This window comes from Lepidochelys kempii, chromosome 21 (assembly GCF_965140265.1).
Source record: "Lepidochelys kempii isolate rLepKem1 chromosome 21, rLepKem1.hap2, whole genome shotgun sequence".
In the NCBI taxonomy this organism is placed as follows: Eukaryota; Metazoa; Chordata; order Testudines; family Cheloniidae; genus Lepidochelys; species Lepidochelys kempii.
This window is the reverse complement of record NC_133276.1, coordinates 10,795,079-10,813,233: the sequence shown is the minus strand read 5'-3', so window position 1 is coordinate 10,813,233 and position 18,155 is coordinate 10,795,079. Positions and strand designations below refer to the sequence as shown.

General features: G+C 52.9%; 1 protein-coding gene across 5 annotated transcripts in view; it reads right to left on the bottom strand.

Moving 5' to 3' along the window:
• The window catches only part of PACSIN1 (protein kinase C and casein kinase substrate in neurons 1), a 60,521-nt gene extending 42,921 nt beyond the window's left edge, over positions 1 to 17,600 (bottom strand). For 4 of the 5 annotated variants that reach the window (XM_073319467.1, XM_073319463.1, XM_073319465.1 and 1 more), the window contains exon 1: positions 410 to 607. The gene's annotated coding sequence lies outside the window, so the exon portion shown is untranslated. Of the gene's footprint in view, positions 1 to 409; positions 608 to 17,456 lie in introns of those variants that run through there. The other variant, XM_073319466.1, reaches the window with a different exon arrangement.
• Positions 17,601 to 18,155: the final 555 nt, after the last annotated feature.

The window sequence follows — 18,155 nt, the reverse complement described above, 5'->3', positions numbered from 1 at the left end:
ACCCCTTCCCCCGCGATGCCTGAACCGCAGCCTGGCCACCGCTCCTGTGATGCAGGTAGAAACTGGCAGGTGGGAACCAGGCGCGTGGCTCCCTCCAGCCGCAGGGAGCGGGAGGGCGACGGAGATGCAGCATCCCTTTTGCAAAACTATCACCCACGCGGGGAGGTCGCTGCAGGCGAAAGGCCAAGCCTTGCCCCCTCCAATCTCCAGTTTGGGGGGAGGGGGGGGAGGAGGAGAAAGGTGCCCAGCTGTAGCACAGCGGGTCCTGCCTGCACGGGGACAGCTCCCCCCCCCCCCCCGCCCCGAGTCCCGCCTGCAGCGAGCACCGCAGGGATCTTTGCTCCCCGGCCAGCAGCCCGGCGCGCAGGGGGCGGGCGGTGCATTTCCCTGCCGGCGGCCAGGCGCTTACCTGGGGCGTCCCCGTCGGTGCACAGAGCAGCCGCCCCCCGCTGACAGGTGCAAGGCGGGAAGCAAGGCCGGGCGCGAGGCTCCTGCGTCCGCCGGCGGAGCTCGCAATGAAGCAGCCGCGCCAGGACTGCGGGCGAGGCGCGCGCTCCCTGCCGCCTCCCGCAGCCGCCCACCTCCTCCTGCCGCTGGTTTCCATGGCAACTGGGTAATGCTCAGCACCTCCACCCCCCCCCTCCCCGACCCCCCCCCCCCGCGGGCACCGGTGCCATCCGCCGTGCGTCCTTGGGCACTGTCACGCGAGCCGCGGAGACCCGCACACTGGCGGGCGTGCACTCGCGTGTGACCCTCCTGCTCACACCCGCCCACGCCTGTGTGAAGTGTACGCTCACATGAGCACGGGCCGGTGCACAGCCCTCATGCCTGCACCGGTGAGCGTGTCTGTATGACCAGGCTCGCCCTGCCCCCGCCCCCACGCGTCACTTTCACACTCACCTGGGCCTGCGTGTGCAGACACGGGGGTTACAAATGAAACGCGCGCTCAGGCAATCACAGCGACAAATGGAGGGGGATGGAACGCGGGGTTCCCACCTGTTTGGGTTCATTGGGCTGCACTAATCAGCTGAATGTTCCAGCCCTGGAAAGGAAGGGATGAATGGCTCCCCAGGTATGGCCAGGCACTCTGCACATTTCCCTTTATGCAGCTCTACCCATGCACCTCCTTGAACAGCTGGACAGAGGGGGAGCTCTGCCTGTGCACATTATTCGTGACCCGTGCTCCCCCCTGACATTCTGGCTGCCCTACTCAACGTCTGTCCTGAGCTGCTGTACCAGTCCTGGGCCCGCACGGCCCTACGAATGCCACCTTAATGCTGACTCTCAGCATCCTCTGCTATTCCAGCCATGGGCCTATTCTGCCCAGAGACTGCCGGCTTTGCCCAGTTATCCCAGAGGGCATCGTAGTTCTTGTGATCTAGCCAAAGGCTCGCGGAGGGCTAGGCTGAGACCCACCAAATGCCTTTCACCTGTGACCGAAGGCATTTTAACAAATGGCTCCATGGAGAAAGCACAGTGAACTGATCCAGTGCCTCGTCTGACCCCTGGTCATCACTTTATTTCATGATCCTCATGGTGCATCAGCATTGCTAAATATATATGCAATCAGCCTTAAAAAGCGGGGAGCTTGGACCTCACACCAGTGAGACAATTTAGAAACCCTGCTGTGTTCCTCAGCATTTTGGGAGCACCCCAACTCTGCCTGACCGTGGCTGTTAGCGTTAAGACCTAGTCAACGGCTTCTGCGGTTGGAAGGCACTGCAACATCAGGTTAGTTTTGTACCAGACGCACGTTCTCCAGGGAGAGTGCAGGCATTGCTCGTGCCCTATTTACAGTCGGTGCTGGGAATCCCAAGTGCACATGTGCTAGGCACCAGGCAATAGGGCTGAACAGGCATCTGGGCTCCTTGTTTAATGCTGGTAGGCCAGAACTCTCTTCTCGCCAGAGAGCTCGCTCAGTGACAATCTGCCCTGCTTCTGTGTCTGGCTTGCAGTTCTAATCAGATCTTGCCGGGAAGGGAGCAGAGAGGGATAAACTCTCTCCAGGGGTAGGGATTCCATCTTAAAGTCTTCCATGTGGGAAGCCAGATGAGTGGAAATGGAGCATCAAGTGGTGCATCCTCACTGTTAGCGGGTGACATCCCCTCTGCCTGTTCCTTCCTTTGGGGCTACCCAGATTGGAGCGAAAGGGCCAGGGGCAATATTTGGAGAGGGAGCCTCCCTCAATAAATAAAATCCACTTTAAACAGAGTTGGGCCTGGAGCCAAGCTTCCCCAAAGTGCAGGGGTGTCCAAGTTGAGGGCCTGTCTCCAATCCTGTCTGGAGACTGGGTGCTGAGTGCATTGGGGCTGCATTTCTTTAGATTACTGGAACAGGTGCCAGAGAAAACCATGTTCCTTTCTTCCCTGAATTGTTCTGCAGGGATTTTTCCCTCACCAGCCTAGAGAAGCTTAATATACAGTCACTGGGGAACCCCAGAGCCCTGTGACTGAGGATCCTCAACGTGCTTGTTTCTCTCTTTACCTTCAATCCCCATTGTGCCCTCCCTCCAAAGCACGTAGGAAAGACAGGAATGGGTTCTGTGCCACTGGGGTTTGCATCTAGCAGAGCTATTAGATCCCAGCATTACATCCCATCAGAATGGCCGCATGGACCACCTAGCATGAATTCTGTTCCCAGGAGAGCCAACGTCCCAGGGGCAGCATTCCTGGCATACCCTTAGAACCCTCCACTCCCTGTAGTGCATGCTCTCTCTTGGTTTCTCCAAGCAGATCCAGCATGGTTCCTGTTACAGTGTAAAAAGAAAAGGAGGACTTGTGGCACCTTAGAGACTAACCAATTTATTTGAGCATAAGCTTTCGTGAGCTACAGCTCACTTCATCGGAAAGCTTATGCTCAAATAAATTGGTTAGTCTCTAAGGTGCCACAAGTCCTCCTTTTCTTTTTGCAAATACAGACTAACACGGCTGCTATTCTGAAACCTGTTACAGTGTAGATTGTAAATAGGGATCATATCACCTACTGCATGGGAATCAGCAGCCAGGCTGCAGGAGGAGCCTTATTCAGTGGGCAGCCCTGTGTTTGCTGCAGATATAAAGACCCATCAGATGCCTTTAAAGCGCTGCTGAGGGAGACCCAAACCGGAGCCATCCTTTCGGAGAATCTGATGCAGCCTCATCACTGATGTCACCTATCTGCGTTAAGGCATGCTAATGTATGCAGGAAACAACAGCCCCTCCTGTGAATAACCTGGTACATGTGCCAGAGGAAGCAACACTGGTTCCTCTTCCCCAGGCCCAGGCAGGTGAAAAGGGGCCTGCATAGCTCAGGGGATTGGTAATAGGCTAGAGAAAATTTTGTCTCTTTAAATCGCAAGTGTGAATCCAGATCAAGCTGGTATTGAGGAAATTTTATGACCATCTGATCACTGCTTGGTAGCCTGTGTGAAGTGAGGTTGGTGGTTCTGAGTCCTGATCCCAATGCACTGGTGCCCCGATCATCACATCCGGTCCTCTAGCCAGTCTCTGAGATGATGGTGATGAGCTCTAGAGATGGTTCCTTCAGGCCAGCACACGAGCAGGGGGTGCCGCTGGGGAAGCTTGCCCTGCTGCTGCGCATCCAGGAATGTCAAGCCAGCCCACTTCACCAGCCAAAGGAGAGGGGCCCACAGAGGGGCCGAGAGGCACAAAAGAGAAGCAAGGAGACTCAGCCAGAAGCCTACAGAATCCATCTTCCAAACAAGGAGCCAGTACACCAGGCTGGGATTGGGCCATAGGGGCTAACCCTAGTGGCAGGGTGAATCCTGGCGAGAGGGGCTGAGACCCATGCAGGGAAGATATTCTGCTGCAGACAGGAGCTGGGACAATGTCCCCTCTGCTCTAAAGCTGCTTTAATGCCTCTCTCTCATGTTCCTGCCTGGCTAACGGGAGGTATGGAGGAAATTAAAGCCAGTAAGAGGCTGGCCTTTTAGGCTGAGCAATAGAACCTGCCATAATGAAGCTGTTCAGAGGGCCGGGGTTGTTTTGTTGTTCAGGAGCTTTAAGATCAAGCTGCCCTAAGAACATAAACCGGGTCCTGTGTGGCTCCTTTCTCAATCGCAGTCTCATCTTTCTTCCGAAGAGCACATTTGACTTCCTAATGAGCGGTCCTCTCTGTCTTCAGCACCCTTCAGCTGGCCTGCTGCTTCCCACCCTCCTTATTTCAGCTGAGACACTCAGGCTGTCATCCACTCAACATACACAAAACACCAAACGCAGACAAGCCGGTGTCCTTGACTTGCACTTGCCCCCGGCTGCTACTCTCCTCCCCAGAGGTGGTTGCATTTCAGCAGCACTCGGCATATAGCGAATCTCAAGTTGAGGATCTTTCAGGATGAAAGGTGCTTTAGAAATGTAAAATGCCATTATTCCAAGGAATCTGTTTAGCTTAGGGTTTTATACTGTTGCCCATAACTATTGCTGTCCAGATACTACAGTGAAGTCCCTGGTGGGCATGAGGTGATGTTGCAAACTTGACAGCGTGTGGGTTCAATTACAGATCTGGGTTAGAGACCCAAGGTTAGCGAGATTTAACAAATTCTTTAACAAACTCCACCAGGTTCTATTTGCCTCTCCCGCCGTCACCAGCCATGGAGATTCTGAAATGAGAAGTTATCGGCCAGTTCGAGACAGGAGGCAAAGTAGAATGGAGTTCCCTTGCCCATAGGTGGGTTGCTTAGGCCGGCAAATGCTCCGTTGGATCAGCAGAGCCAGAAGATCTGAGACGAAGGTACAAGACAAAGAGCAGTGCTGGGCAGAAGAGGCTACGTGTATATCATCACTTTCCTGGGGAATGTCACTGCTCAGGCCACGCAGGGTTTGCTCGGAGCTTTCTCCTCACTGATTGGATCCTCAGTCCACCTCCCTGTGCTATACTCTTCGTATTCACTCTCCATGTCTCCACTGGGAACTGTCAGGCCTAGGGGCTGCACACCTCCCTGCCATTGGGCCATACAGCTGCCACTTCGTTCCACAGCCTCTGGCTTGGGAGACTGCACCTTGCTGTTGGGTGACTCCGGCTTCATGGATTTAACCTTCTGTGGGGAGGAGGACCGAGGGTTGGCAGCAGAAGTCTGTCACCTCGTCAGGAAGCAGGAGGAGAACTTAGGGTTGGGTGATGAGTCTTCTCAGAGCAGACTTTCCTCTCCTGGGTATTGCTGTGGCCCAGTTCCCTTCTCCCAGAGGATGCCTTCCCAGTCTACAACCCTTGGCACATGCTTGTGGTAGGACCCGAGACTGGCTTAGGAGGAGCTGCTGCAGGGGAGGCGTGAGGTGTGTTGGCAGATCTGTTGGGGAGGGGATTCTGGAACTGGCCTTGCAGGGGCGCTGCAGCTCAAGACAGACAGCAAAGAACTGTATGGGACGCCTTCACTACACCTGTTTTATTGTATGAGTAAATCCTGGTGTCCACACAGGCAGGGGTCCAGCACTGCCATAATCCCAGAGTTTTGGCAACTTGCAAAAGCTCAGGCAAAACTAGCTGCTCCTAGGGGTGCTCAGGTTACGAACATATGGCTGGCTGGGGCAAGGGCTGCCACATAAAGGAACCTACTTAATGAAGGTGGAATTCAGGCACCAAAGGGGTGGGGATGGGTTTGTTTTGTTTGCCAACAGTGACTCACCCACAACTTCCTTGTTAGCCCTGTCACTGGGTCAGCTTCCCAAGAAGACAGGATAGGAGAGGGGGAGGGGGAGGTTCATACTCCAGCTTCTGAGACCCGTGTAGCCCACAGGGAACGCCAGCCCAGTGGCAGGCCCTGATCTGTAAGGCAACCCCCAGTTTAACATTGGTGGTCAGGCTCTGCTGGCTGTCTGGGTGCATGGATCAGGGAGGGAAGAAGGGAAGGAGTGATGAGGACACCAAATAATGAACCTTGCATGGTCTCTCTAACACCCATCTGATTTATTCTTCAAACGTGCCATCCTAGACTGTCTAAGAGATGCATGATCTGGACATCAGTGACAGATGATCTGGGCTGACTCTTTTCCCATCTCTGCTACCCTCAGCTCTGGCTCCCATTTGATCCTGCAGGCAGGAGACAAGAGAACACAGCCCAGAGCTTGCCATAAATCCAAGGGCGAAGGCTGCGCAAGCTCTGTACTGCACCCAGGCCAGGGGCAGATCACGCTTGTGGGTGACTCTCGGGCCCCTTGGGTCATTCTGGGACTTTGCTGCCCTTCTCCCCCAGCCCCCTCCATCTTCCAGCCAAGGATGTGCACAGCCAGCCAGCTGCCAATCCCAAGAGCCCTCTCCCTCTTGCAGCAAAAATGCAAACGCAGGGCTATTTGCATCTCTAATTAGGAACAGTGGATAATTGGGCCCGCTGCAGCGATTACTCAGAAAGCGAGCCATTGTGAAGGGCTCCGGCTCGGCTCCGGCACTGTGCAGGTGCTGCCAGAAGCCTGGCTCCCACCAAAACAATCTGCCTTTTGTTTGCTAATAACCGGCCCTAAAGGCATCCTCCAGAGCTCCTTCCGGGGAAGGGGCACGGCCTGGGACATAAAGGACTCGATTTTTCTGGCAATCTGGCTGGCTGCACAATGCTCTGTGGAATGCTCTGTGTTTGTGAGGGCTGGAAAAGAAACTCCCTTATTGCCCAAGATCTCAGCTCTGCTACCGATTCCCGCTGGGGGGGCCCTAGGCTCAGGTTCTGTTGGCCTGGGCCTTGTGCAGTGATGTCCACCAGAATGGCAGCGTTTTGCACACACTTTGTAGTGGTGAAAATGATTGCCTAAGGTGCAGGGCAATGGTGAACTGAGCCCTTGGTTTGCAAACTGCTTGCTTCTTAAGGGGTCAGGTTGACAAAGGTATTTAGCACCTAAAGATGCAAGTTGGTGCCTCGTGGCCAAAGCAGGTTAGGGGCCTGACTCCCATTTGAAGTTTGCATGTGTTTCTTTACAGCAAAAGTTTTTTGTTTTTTGTTTTAATCCTTTGAATGCAAAATTAGCACAGAGAAATTAATCACAGAAGCAGCAGGGCATTCTCAGTTAACCTTAACTCTGCCCTCTCACCCCCATCTCCTATCTGCTTTCTATAACAGGCTGCCACTCTTGCCCTGTCAAACTTAATTGTGCCCTCAGTAATAATACGTAGCACTTCTATGGGTGCTTTCAAGCTGTAGATCAGCAAGCATAGGGGGAGAAATATAGGCACCGAGGTAAAGGAACTCACCAGGCATCAGACAGTGTAGCAGGGCTAGAGATGGGTTTCCTGACTTCTGGGTTTATGCACTATCCACTAGACTGCACTGCTGCCCCAGCCTGCCCACTCCCATTTCCACACAAACATAAACTCTCTCCCTTTACCCATGCTGTATAATACTCAGATCGGATGCTCCTGGGGCCAGGGACTGTATTTTTGTACAGCGCCTAGCACAATGGGGTCCTGGTCCATGACTGGGACACCTATGCAGTACCACAATACAAATAAATCATAATTAATAACTTTCACCTCCCCTCCTGGCCCATATATGGCAATTGAGCAACAGGCAAACAGGATGGGGGAAGATAGGGGTGTCTGTCCTATGTATGAGGATGGGCAGGATACCTTGCTGTTGAGTTGCGATTATAATGAAAGTTTTTAGCACATTTTATAGCATCTCTCTTCCAAGGATCTCTAAGCACTTAGCAGTTTAGTCTCATAACTCCCTTGTGAAACAAGTGAGGGATATAGAAGGCACTTCATTCCCCACCGAAATGCAGCCACCTCTGGGGTGGGATGCAAATGCTTTTTAACCACATATAGCAATACAGATCGCCAGTTTAGCACATGCAGTGAGATCATGCTGTCCATTATGGGAAGCAGAGCGGGATGGCCTGAACTGGAATTTGAGTGGCATGCTGGGATTAGCACTCGTACTCCTGCAGAAAGTGCCACGGGATCGTTAATGATCACGGGCAGTCACGACACCGTTTTATGTGCTGTCCAAAAGCAGCTCCGAGCACCAGGCTGACCTAGGTCAGTACCGATCCAAAGAGGCAAGGGGCTGGCAGATTCGCCAATGCCTGTCTTATAGCGCCACGGTCCTGCCCTCCCACAAAGCAACAGGTTCCAGCCTCACTTTGCAAAAAATGCTGCCAACATGGCTGCAGTCAGACTTTTCAGCTTGAAGTTCCCTGTGAACTAAGGCCCCGCTGCCACTGGCAGAAGCGAGGGGGGGAGAAAACTCAAGGAAGGCAAATATCCCTGCGTGTTGGGACGCAGAGGGGTGCTGAGGGACAGTGCTAACATTTCAGCTGTCAAAGCCCGGGTTAGATCACACGTGCAATGAGTTTGGAAGTCTCAGTCTGGAGCGAGATTGTAAGCATTATCTCCCCAGTACCACAAACCATCCGGCCCTGGCATCCCACGGCCTGTGTGTCATAGTGGCTGACGGGAATAAAATGAACTCCATCACGCTCCGGCAGCGTTTATACTTGCAAAGCGCAGAATGCCAGTGCAGTGCAGATCCTCGCAGCACCCGTCAATGAGACAATGGGCCCTGCGTATACAAGGCCTTACAGCTGGGTACAGCTTCTCCTGTGTTCCGAAGGGACTCTTGGTCAAATGCCTGGGCCAAAATCCAGGCCCCTCATGTTAGTGATGTTAGGAAGCAAGATTTGTTCCAGAGCCCCTTGTGTTATTACAGGCTTTCCCCAGAGGACTAAGGCTAAGCATTGCTGAAAGTGGCCTCTGATTTTGGGTGCTGGTTTTGAGTGCCCAACGTGAGGCACTTTGGGCATGGTTCTCAGAGGCAGCATGGGGCGCTCACAGTTCCTCTTGATGCCCAGTGGAGTTAGGTGCTTGGTACTTCTGAAATTCGGGTACAAAGGCCCAGAGCTGGGAATGCCGAGCTGGGGATGCTTGCAGGCCTGGGCATAGTTGTGGGGGAATGGAAGCCTCGGGCAGACGTGGAATTTGCACACCCCCACCACGTGTGGCCGCATTGGCCTGGCTGGCTCTGCCCCCCGCCCCCCAATATAGAAGTCAAACTACACCTATGCTTGCAGGTCAGGCTTGATGAGCTTATTTCAGGGCAATGGGCCTCCCCCCTGATCTGAAAGGACCAACGCTAGAGGGCAGGTCAATCCCTTTCCTTGATCTGTCTGCTGAGACTGCCAACAAAGAGGTCAGTCAGTCCCGAAGGCAGAGACTTGTTTAGCCGTGGGAACTTTTGTCCCACTCAGAGCTGGACAGAGACTCCCCAAACTTCTTTCCCACAGGCCACCAAGCAGTCGCATGCTGGGCTTGACTGCCGCAGCTGATCCAGAGCTGCGATTTCTTTTCACGAAGGAAAGGAAAGCGGCACAGGACAGAGGGACACGCACGGCGGGCAGTTCGTTCCAGTTTGAAGAACTCCCCAGTTCAGCATGGGAATCACAGGTCTGCTTTTCAGCTCGTTCTTCTCTACCCTCTCTCTCATGTAGGGTCCCTGCCGGTCTCCGGATACCAAGCGAGCGGAGGAGGTGGTGCCTCGGCAACAGTAACCACGAGACCTCTCCATGTCCCACCGCTCCCCTGGCGCACGGGGCAGGTTGCTATTTATGATGCATGCTTTGTGCAGTCCCGGCAGCACGCTGGCCACCAAGCTGCTTGGCTGCTCTAAGCCACGCACCTATTGCAGGTGAAGTGGGAGGCACAGTCAGTACCCGGCGCGGACAGCACAGTGATCACGGGTGCGTGGAGGAGTCAGCGTAGAGGAATTTGTCCAGCCGCCTGCCTGTGCTGTATCAGCTCTGTGGGCAGGGGACTCTGATTTTCAGGGCTGCTAATCTGGCCCATTTCCTAAGTGCTTAGAATCATAGAATCATAGAATCACAGAATATCAGGGTTGGAAGGGACCTCAGGAGGTCATCTAGTCCAACCCCCTGCTCAAAAGCAGGACCAATCCCCAATTAAATCATCCCAGCCAGGACTTTGTCAAGCCTGACCTTAAAAACTTCTAAGGAAGGAGATTCTACCACCTCCCTAGGTAACGCATTCCAGTGTTTCACCACCCTCCTAGTGAAAAAGTTTTTCCTAATATCCAACCTAAACCTCCCCCACTGCAACTTGAGACCATTACTCCTTGTCCTGTCCTCTTCTACCACTGAGAATAGTCTAGAACCATCCTCTCTGGAACCACCTCTCAGGTAGTTGAAAGCAGCTATCAAATCCCCCCTCATTCTTCTCTTCTGCAGACTAAACAATCCCATTTCCCTCAGCCTCTCCTCAAAAGTCATGTGTTCCAGACCCCTAATCATTTTTGTTGTTCTTCGCTGGACTCTTTCCAATTTATCCACATCCTTCTTGTAGTGTGGGGCCCAAAACTGGACACAGTACTCCAGATGAGGCCTCACCAATGTCGAATAGAGGAGGATGATCACATCCCTCGATCTGCTCGCTATGCCCCTACTTATACATCCCAAAATGCCATTGGCCTCATCCTGCCCTCAGCAAAGCTTCCATTGGCTTGAATGGGGCAGGAAAAAGGCCTTACTTTTGCACACTCCAAACCCTGGTTGTCTGCTGTGTGGCAATGCAGGTCGCCGGGTTGGTCGGGAAAGAGTTTCCTTCCAGACTGGGACAAGCCAACTCCCGGCTCTGCCTGCATCGCTCACACCTGACCTTACAGCGTGGCAAAGGAGCACTTAGCATCCTGCGAAGCTGCTGAAATATGGCTCTGTTCACTGAGACATACAGGGGGTGCTGCACCGCGCACCTTTCTGAGGAGCAGAGAACCTCGCTCGGTTGCTCCCAGATCTGTGTCCATGGCATGCCTGGGCCCTGTGCTGCACATGTCATGCCTTTCCCAGCTAGCATGGTTCACTAGCCACCTTTCCACACATAGGAGAAACCTAAAGGTAGCCTATGCTGCCGGAGAATTGGTTAGTGATTCCTCTCACACCCAGATGCCCTTAGGGCTTTCGGAGAGCACTGCTGGGCTGAAAACTCTGCTACAAGATGCTAAGCATGCAAGGGTCATGCTTCTTGGAGTGAAAATTGAGCCTTTCTTTCTTCTTCCGGGCCTGACTGTGTTATTTAAAGGGGCACAGCACCAAACTACTGGAGCACCTTGATCTCCGTGCCTGACCCTTGTATTGGCACACAACAGCTGTCGTAAGCATTTCACAAATGGCAGTTGTATTTGCTGGTTGCAACACCTGGGACAAAGTCTTTAGATTAGATCTGGTGCAGACAGTGCTGTCTACAAAGTTTTCTTCCTAGTTTGCACATGGAGCTAGGTGCATTCCAGTTGCCCTGGCTCAGCCAGTTCTCCCAGCTCCGTCCTACAATGCCTTGCCTTCCACCTGGAAACTACATCGGATCCCTTGTGCTAAGCCAGCGTTTCTCAACCTTTTTGATACAAGGGACTAGCCTGCTACCTTCCTAAACGGAGTCAGGGAGATCTCAGGGACCGGTGCCAGTCCCCAGACTGGCCCTTGAGAAACACTGCTGCGAAGCAACATCAGGTGCTGTGGGAGAGGATCTTCAGGAGTCTGAAAATGCACTGGGAACAGCCATGGCTGGCAGGTGCATGGTGTGTGGATGGGCCAAAATGATTCTGTGAGGGGACGAGCTGGAGAGGTTCAGGAACCAGCCACTTAGGGCCATCAATGTCTCAGCAGCGGTTTCCACCTAGGGCTAAATTCAGACCTGGTGCAATTCCAGGCTCTTAGTGTAGACACATCTTCTCTGTGTCTTTCTCATTCTCTTTATCCCTCTGCTGCTCTCCCCCTATCATAGAATCGAATCATAGAATATCAGGGTTGGAAGGGACCCCTGAAGGTCATCTAGTCCAACCCCCTGCTCGAAGCAGGACCAATTCCCAGTTAAATCATCCCAGCCAGGGCTTTGTCAAGCCTGACCTTAAAAACCTCTAAGGAAGGAGATTCTACCACCTCCCTAGGTAACGCATTCCAGTGTTTCACCACCCTCTTAGTGAAAAAGTTTTTCCTAATATCCAATCTAAACCTCCCCCACTGCAACTTGAGACCATTACTCCTCGTTCTGTCATCTGCTACCATTGAGAACAGTCTAGAGCCATCCTCTTTGGAACCCCCTTTCAGGTAGTTGAAAGCAGCTATCAAATCCCCCCTCATTCTTCTCTTCTGCAGGCTAAACAATCCCAGCTCCCTCAGTATCTCCTCATAAGTCATGTGTTCTAGACCCCTAATCATTTTTGTTGCCCTTCGCTGGACTCTCTCCAATTTATCCACATCCTTCTTGTAGTGTGGGGCCCAAAACTGGACACAGTACTCCAGATGAGGCCTCACCAATGTCGAATAGAGGGGAACGATCACGTCCCTCGATCTGCTCGCTATGCCCCTACTTATACATCCCAAAATGCCATTGGCCTTCTTGGCAACAAGGGCACACTGCTGACTCATATCCAGCTTCTCGTCCACTGTCACCCCTAGGTCCTTTTCCGCAAATTTGCTGAGAGTGCAATCCACACCATCCTCCAGATCATTTATGAAGATATTGAACAAAACCGGCCCCAGGACCGACCTTTGGGGCACTCCACTTGATACCAGCTGCCAACTAGACATGGAGCCATTGATCACTACCTGTTGAGCCCGACAATCTAGCCAGCTTTCTACCCACCTTATAGTGCATTCATCCAACCCATACTTCCTTAACTTGCTGACAAGAATACTGTGGGAGACCGTGTCAAAAGCTTTGCTAAAGTCAAGAAACAATACATCCACTGCTTTCCCTTCATCCACAGAACCAGTAATCTCATCATAAAAGGTGATTAGATTAGTCAGGCATGACCTTCCCTTGGTGAATCCATGCTGGCTGTTCCTGATCACTTTCCTCTCATGCAAGTGCATCAGGATTGATTCTTTGAGGACCTGCTCCCTACCTTTCTCTCTTCTTCTGTTACTCACTCATTCTTTCTCTCTCACACACGAAGCTAACTGATAGTTTCCCACAATTCACAGCAACCACCTGGCCTGCATTTCACAATGCTTTTACTATTAAGTCTATCCTGCCTCCCTGGGCAGCTTTCATCAGCACTAGCCACCTATTAATCACCAGTCCTCCAGGAAACAAGGCACATGAAAAAGATCAGGTGGGCTGGCCTGACTCGGTGTGACAGGCACCTGTCAACTGGAGGCGACAGCTCAGATAAGGGACAGGAAGGTCCCAGCCCAGCAAGGTGGTCAGCACCATTTCACCAGGCAGCTGCTATGGCTGAGCTGAAGATCTTGTTGCTTTAATCTGCCTCTGAGGTCTCTTCTTGCTCCCTTTTCCAGTTCCCAGCCATGGCGCTGCCTCAGCAAGCCATCTCCTCGGGCAGCAGGGAGGTGGGGCCTGAATCGGCTGTCCCAGAGGGCTGTGTTCACTGAAGCTACACTTAGATGGATCCAGTGCCTGGAAACTCAGATGAAGGCAACGTAAATGGGGAGTGACTGCTATTTCAGACAACACTGCATCCTGCCTGTCTCTGCCCAGCTCCACTGAATTTCCCTGCACAAAACCCATTTGCCTGGAGTCTGCGTGCAAGTGAAGGAAGCACGGCCCACGGGTTAGGGCAATTGCCTAGGTTTGGGGAGACCCAGTTTATAGGCCCCCTGTGTGACCTTGGGCAAGTCATTCAGTCTCTGTGCCTCAGTTCCCGATCTGTACTGTGCAGACAATAGCCCTGCTCTGCTTGCAGGGGTTAGGAGCATAATTATACTAAAAGCTGGGAGGTGCGCAGGTATTCCAGCGATGGGGCCAGGTAAGTACCAGAGGTAGAGAGGCTGTGCATTTCAACCAGGACGACTCGGCAAAGTCGTAACCCCAAAGGCCAGTCCAGGTAACGTCCTCAGACACCACCAGCATCTCTCTATTTGAGAGCTATCACATTTCTATAGCCGCAACGGTAGCATCAATAACAGAGCACATGGATAATCTTTGCCATGAATAGGTGGAAGTGACAGGCATTCGTGAAGCAAAGTAGCTAAAGGAGTGTGTGCAGGTGCCTTTCCCAACCCGCGTCAAGTACAAACTCACCCCCTGCCTGGGCTTTGGCTTTATTCGTGAAGAAAGTAACAGTAATAGAATACCAAGATCAGCCCAGACCTTCTCCCCAAGCCTGCCTGCTCCCAGGGCTCCTCCATGAGGATGGCTCAGCCCGCACCCTAGATCCTGCTCTCTCCTCAGAGAGCCACACCCACCTCCCTTGTATCCACTGAGGTAACTACCCGCAATAGTGAGTCAGTAGAACCTGCTTAGCCCTTTCCCAATAGGCATGTTATCTGGGAAGGGTATTGCAGGCGATCACTGCCAGCCTCTTACAAACAGGACAGAGCAGGTGATTGGGAAGCACCGTGTGTGGCCAGTGACTCGGAGAATGTAAAGGCCTAGCAGCACTGCCATGGGCCCGCGAGCCCCCAGCACAGTGGCACAGAGAGCTCTCCTCACTCCGCACACCTGCTGTGTGTGCACGGAGAGACCCTGACGACTCCTCTACCGGCTCCAGCTCCACACAGATATCCCAGATCAAACGCTGTGGCGGTGTGAAGGGAGAGCGAGTGATAATGGCTCCCCTTGGTTACACCTGCCACGGAGGACAGCTGCTAATCCTACCCGCACTTGCAGCCTGTGTGTGTCAAGCATGAGTCAATGGCACAGAGCTGGGATATGTGATACAGGCCCAGTGAGAGCCCATGGATACTAAGCAGCAGGCAGTAATGCACCCTGGAGTCTCTGATCCAGGCTGCAGCCTGGACACGGAGCCTAATGTGTCACTGGAGAAGCCAGTTCAGATTACAGCCAGAGCCTGCACCAGCATTCAGCTAACATGTCTAGGCCGTAGAGTCTCTCGACAACAATTGTCAGGGGATGGGCTTTTCTGACATAGGAAACGGAGATCGAATACCAAAGCCAGTCTAGGGAGACCAGCCAGCCAAAGACAGCCTGTCACGGGAGCCTGGGATGATCATACCTGCTGCAGCTGCCTAGGGTGAGGAGTGATGGAGACTTTCTGCTGATCTCTTTTGTGTCATCTCCCTCCACCGCTGGCACAGCTGGGGAGTTTCCTAGTCTATTGGGTTGTTTAATGTCTTCCAGTTGTTTGCCTCAGCAGAGCTGTTCTACTCTGGATATTTCAATTCTGCTCACTTAACTGCAGTGCTTAACTTGTGATGAAAGAGATGCCAGGGCTCAAGCAATTTTTTTACATTTATAATGCATGCAGCAAGCCCAGAGGTGCCGGGGCTCTGACCTGCCAACCCTAGAGGTGGCAGGGCTCAGCTCTGTCAAGCCCTGGCCCAAACTAAGCACTGCTGCACCATCCGTAAGAGATCAAAGACACTGAGCCTGACTCCCATCTCATGCCTATTCTTCCTCCAGTGTAACCCCAGTGACTCCAGAGGAGTTACTGGTGGTTTGCACTCGTGAGAGAGAGAGCACAGTTCAACCCACTGGGTCCAGGCCTCAAACTCAGGCTGCAGAGAAAGGTGCCTAAATTCTCCATTTAGAGTCTCAAATGCTTCAAAATACCAGTCCGAATCCAGATTTTGGGAGGGGCTAATTTTAGGCTCCCAAAACCCTTAGTATGGGACTTTCTGTCTGATTCAGAAATCAGGGGCCCAATTCAATGGTCTCTTACACCTAGTGCCAGAACCTCAGTTCAGGTTGAATCCCCTCTGTGTGGCTCCAGCTTCATGCAATCTACTTCCTCCAATCCACATAAGGGGCAGGCCAGGGAAGGGACAGAGCATCAAACGAATGCAAGCAGGGCTGGATTGTGGCAATGCTGAGCTGGTGGAATGGGCTCTTCAAGCTAGCAGAATTTAGTGCAGCCCTGGGGCTTCACTAATGTATATTAAGGGCCGGTTTAGCCTCTGGGCAGCCCCAGAATCCTGGGATGCAGAAAGGTGGCGCAACTGAGCATTAAGCCCCAGGTTTATAATTTGCACCAGGGTGTAAGTGGCAAGTAGTGTAGCTTGAGCTGATCTGGCATGAAGCAGGCATGCAAAACAAGTGCAGACCAGATGCCAACAAGGCCTAACGCAAACTGAAGAACTTTCACTATCTATATACTCATCACCATCAGTACTGTTTGTTTCCTGTGTGCTTCACTGAGCTGTGACAGGGACCCCAGCCTGGTCAGTTTCACGTTTTTGTTTCTAGTCTGTTTCCTATGTTCTGTGTGACCCCATCAGATATGGCTGGGAATGTAAATTGGCAGCAACCTGAGAGTGAGCGTGCCAGATTCTGGAATGCTCAGGGGTGCCTACTTCCTAACTGCAGAACAGCTGATCACAAAACGGGGCCAGCTTTTCGCCTCTGAGATGGCTCCCAGGAGAAGGTTGAGAGCAAACCCTAATCACAGCCATCCAAAAAGGTGGGGGTTGGATGCCACCCGTACAGTACTATGGACCAAAGGTCCTATGCAAAACGGCCCCATAACAAGTGCATGTGTCTGCTGCAAGATCAGCATTTGGGTGCACCTGTATCCCGGCCAGCAACAGCCCCTTCCCCTGGAATAATCTGAGCAAGGGCTGTGTGCATGGGCTGTTGATGGATCAGGGGCATAGTCACATAAACAGGCAGATCCTTCCCCATGATCCCATGTTCTGCCCTTCTGCTCTTGTCACGGTGGGTCTCTGCAGGGGAAGCCATAATAGGGACAGTCCCATCCCATCCTTGAGTCCCTGAGGTTGGTGTGTGGGGTTTTCTAACCAGCACCTTCCAGAATTTGACAGTAGGTAACATTTTACAGGCTCCATGTGTGATTCATGGTGCATAATATACAGTCCAGTGTTCTGACCACACACTATATAATACTGTCCATGGTAAATATTACATACTACATACGCTCTCTACTCCTTCTACAATCATTACAGGCCTGATGCTGCCAGGCGCTGAGGGCATACAGCTCCTACTGAAGTCCTGCAAGTGTCTTATAGATGTAGCCCCTATGACAACATATCCCTCACTGTCATTTTCTGTCTTTGGCCCCTTTATTGAAGTGTTACAATGTTCCATATCTATCTGAGCCTTGGGGCCTTAGATCATTCTCAGGCCAGCAAAGACTCTGGGAGGCCACAAAGGAGGTAAGGTAAATGGCCTCTGAGCTGAGCAGCCCCAAGCAATTTCAGACAACAGAGCAGGAAATCCCCTGATGCACAGGCGTGTGTACTGTCCACTCACCTGCGTGGACAGGAATGAAATGCCAGCTGCCCCATGATTAGGAGCAGGACCTGACCCCATGTAATGGGTCTCCGCAGCCACCTGACACCAGCCCATCCCAGTGGAAAGTTACCGGCCTCCCTTCGCCTCCTCTCTCCCTTCCCAGGCGTTTGCTAGGGCGAGCGGCAGAGCAGGTCGACTGGAGGAATGTGCGAGCCACACACACCCCGTCAATCCTGGCCCCTCATCCCAGCCAAGATTAGCGTGGCATGACAGTGTAGTCACCGGTTAAAAAGCCTGACATGCAGCCCCAAACCCTGGTCCTATCCCGCTGCCCACAAGGGATCAGAGCGCAGCCCATGACGTACCTGTGAGGAGTGACAGCGGGGACCATGGGAGGCTGGTGGAAAGGCAAGGTCCCAGCACCTGTCAGGCAGAAGGCCCTGCAGGCTGGCTGCCTCCCCTGCCGTATAGGATCCAGCTGCCAGGGACGCCTACTGGGTCCTTCTCACGCTCTGCACATTGGCAGGAAGGTCACAGCAGATGGGGAGGAGGGGGGGGGTAAAGATCAGCTCGGAGATTAGAGCGGCATTTTTAGCCAGCCAATCCCCGCCTGGGCCGTGCATGATGACTCGCCCGGCAGCACAAGGTGAAAACAGGACTGCAGAAAAGGCAGTGAATAAGCTTCCAGCCGCGCTCTGCCTTCCCTGGGTGGGACGGTCCCCTCTCCTTCCCTTCTCTCCCTCTCACATCCAGTTCCCTTTCACTATCTGTCTCTCTCACTTTCTCTCTCCTTCCTGCTGCTCCCTTTTCCCTTTCCCTCGCTCTTTGTCCTCACATACTTTTACTTTCCTTTTTTCCCCATCGTGCTCCCCGCATTTCCTCACTCACACTCTCCTTCCCCATCACTGTCTCGCCTTTCCCCTCCCGTTCCCTGATTCCCCATTACCCCACTCTGCTCTCTCTCCCATGCTCATCACCCCCCGTCTCTCGCTCCCTTCCCATGGTCAGAGGCTCAGCTCCCAGACCAGAGGAAGCCTCCCTCCAGTCCCCTCTGTGCAGGCAGA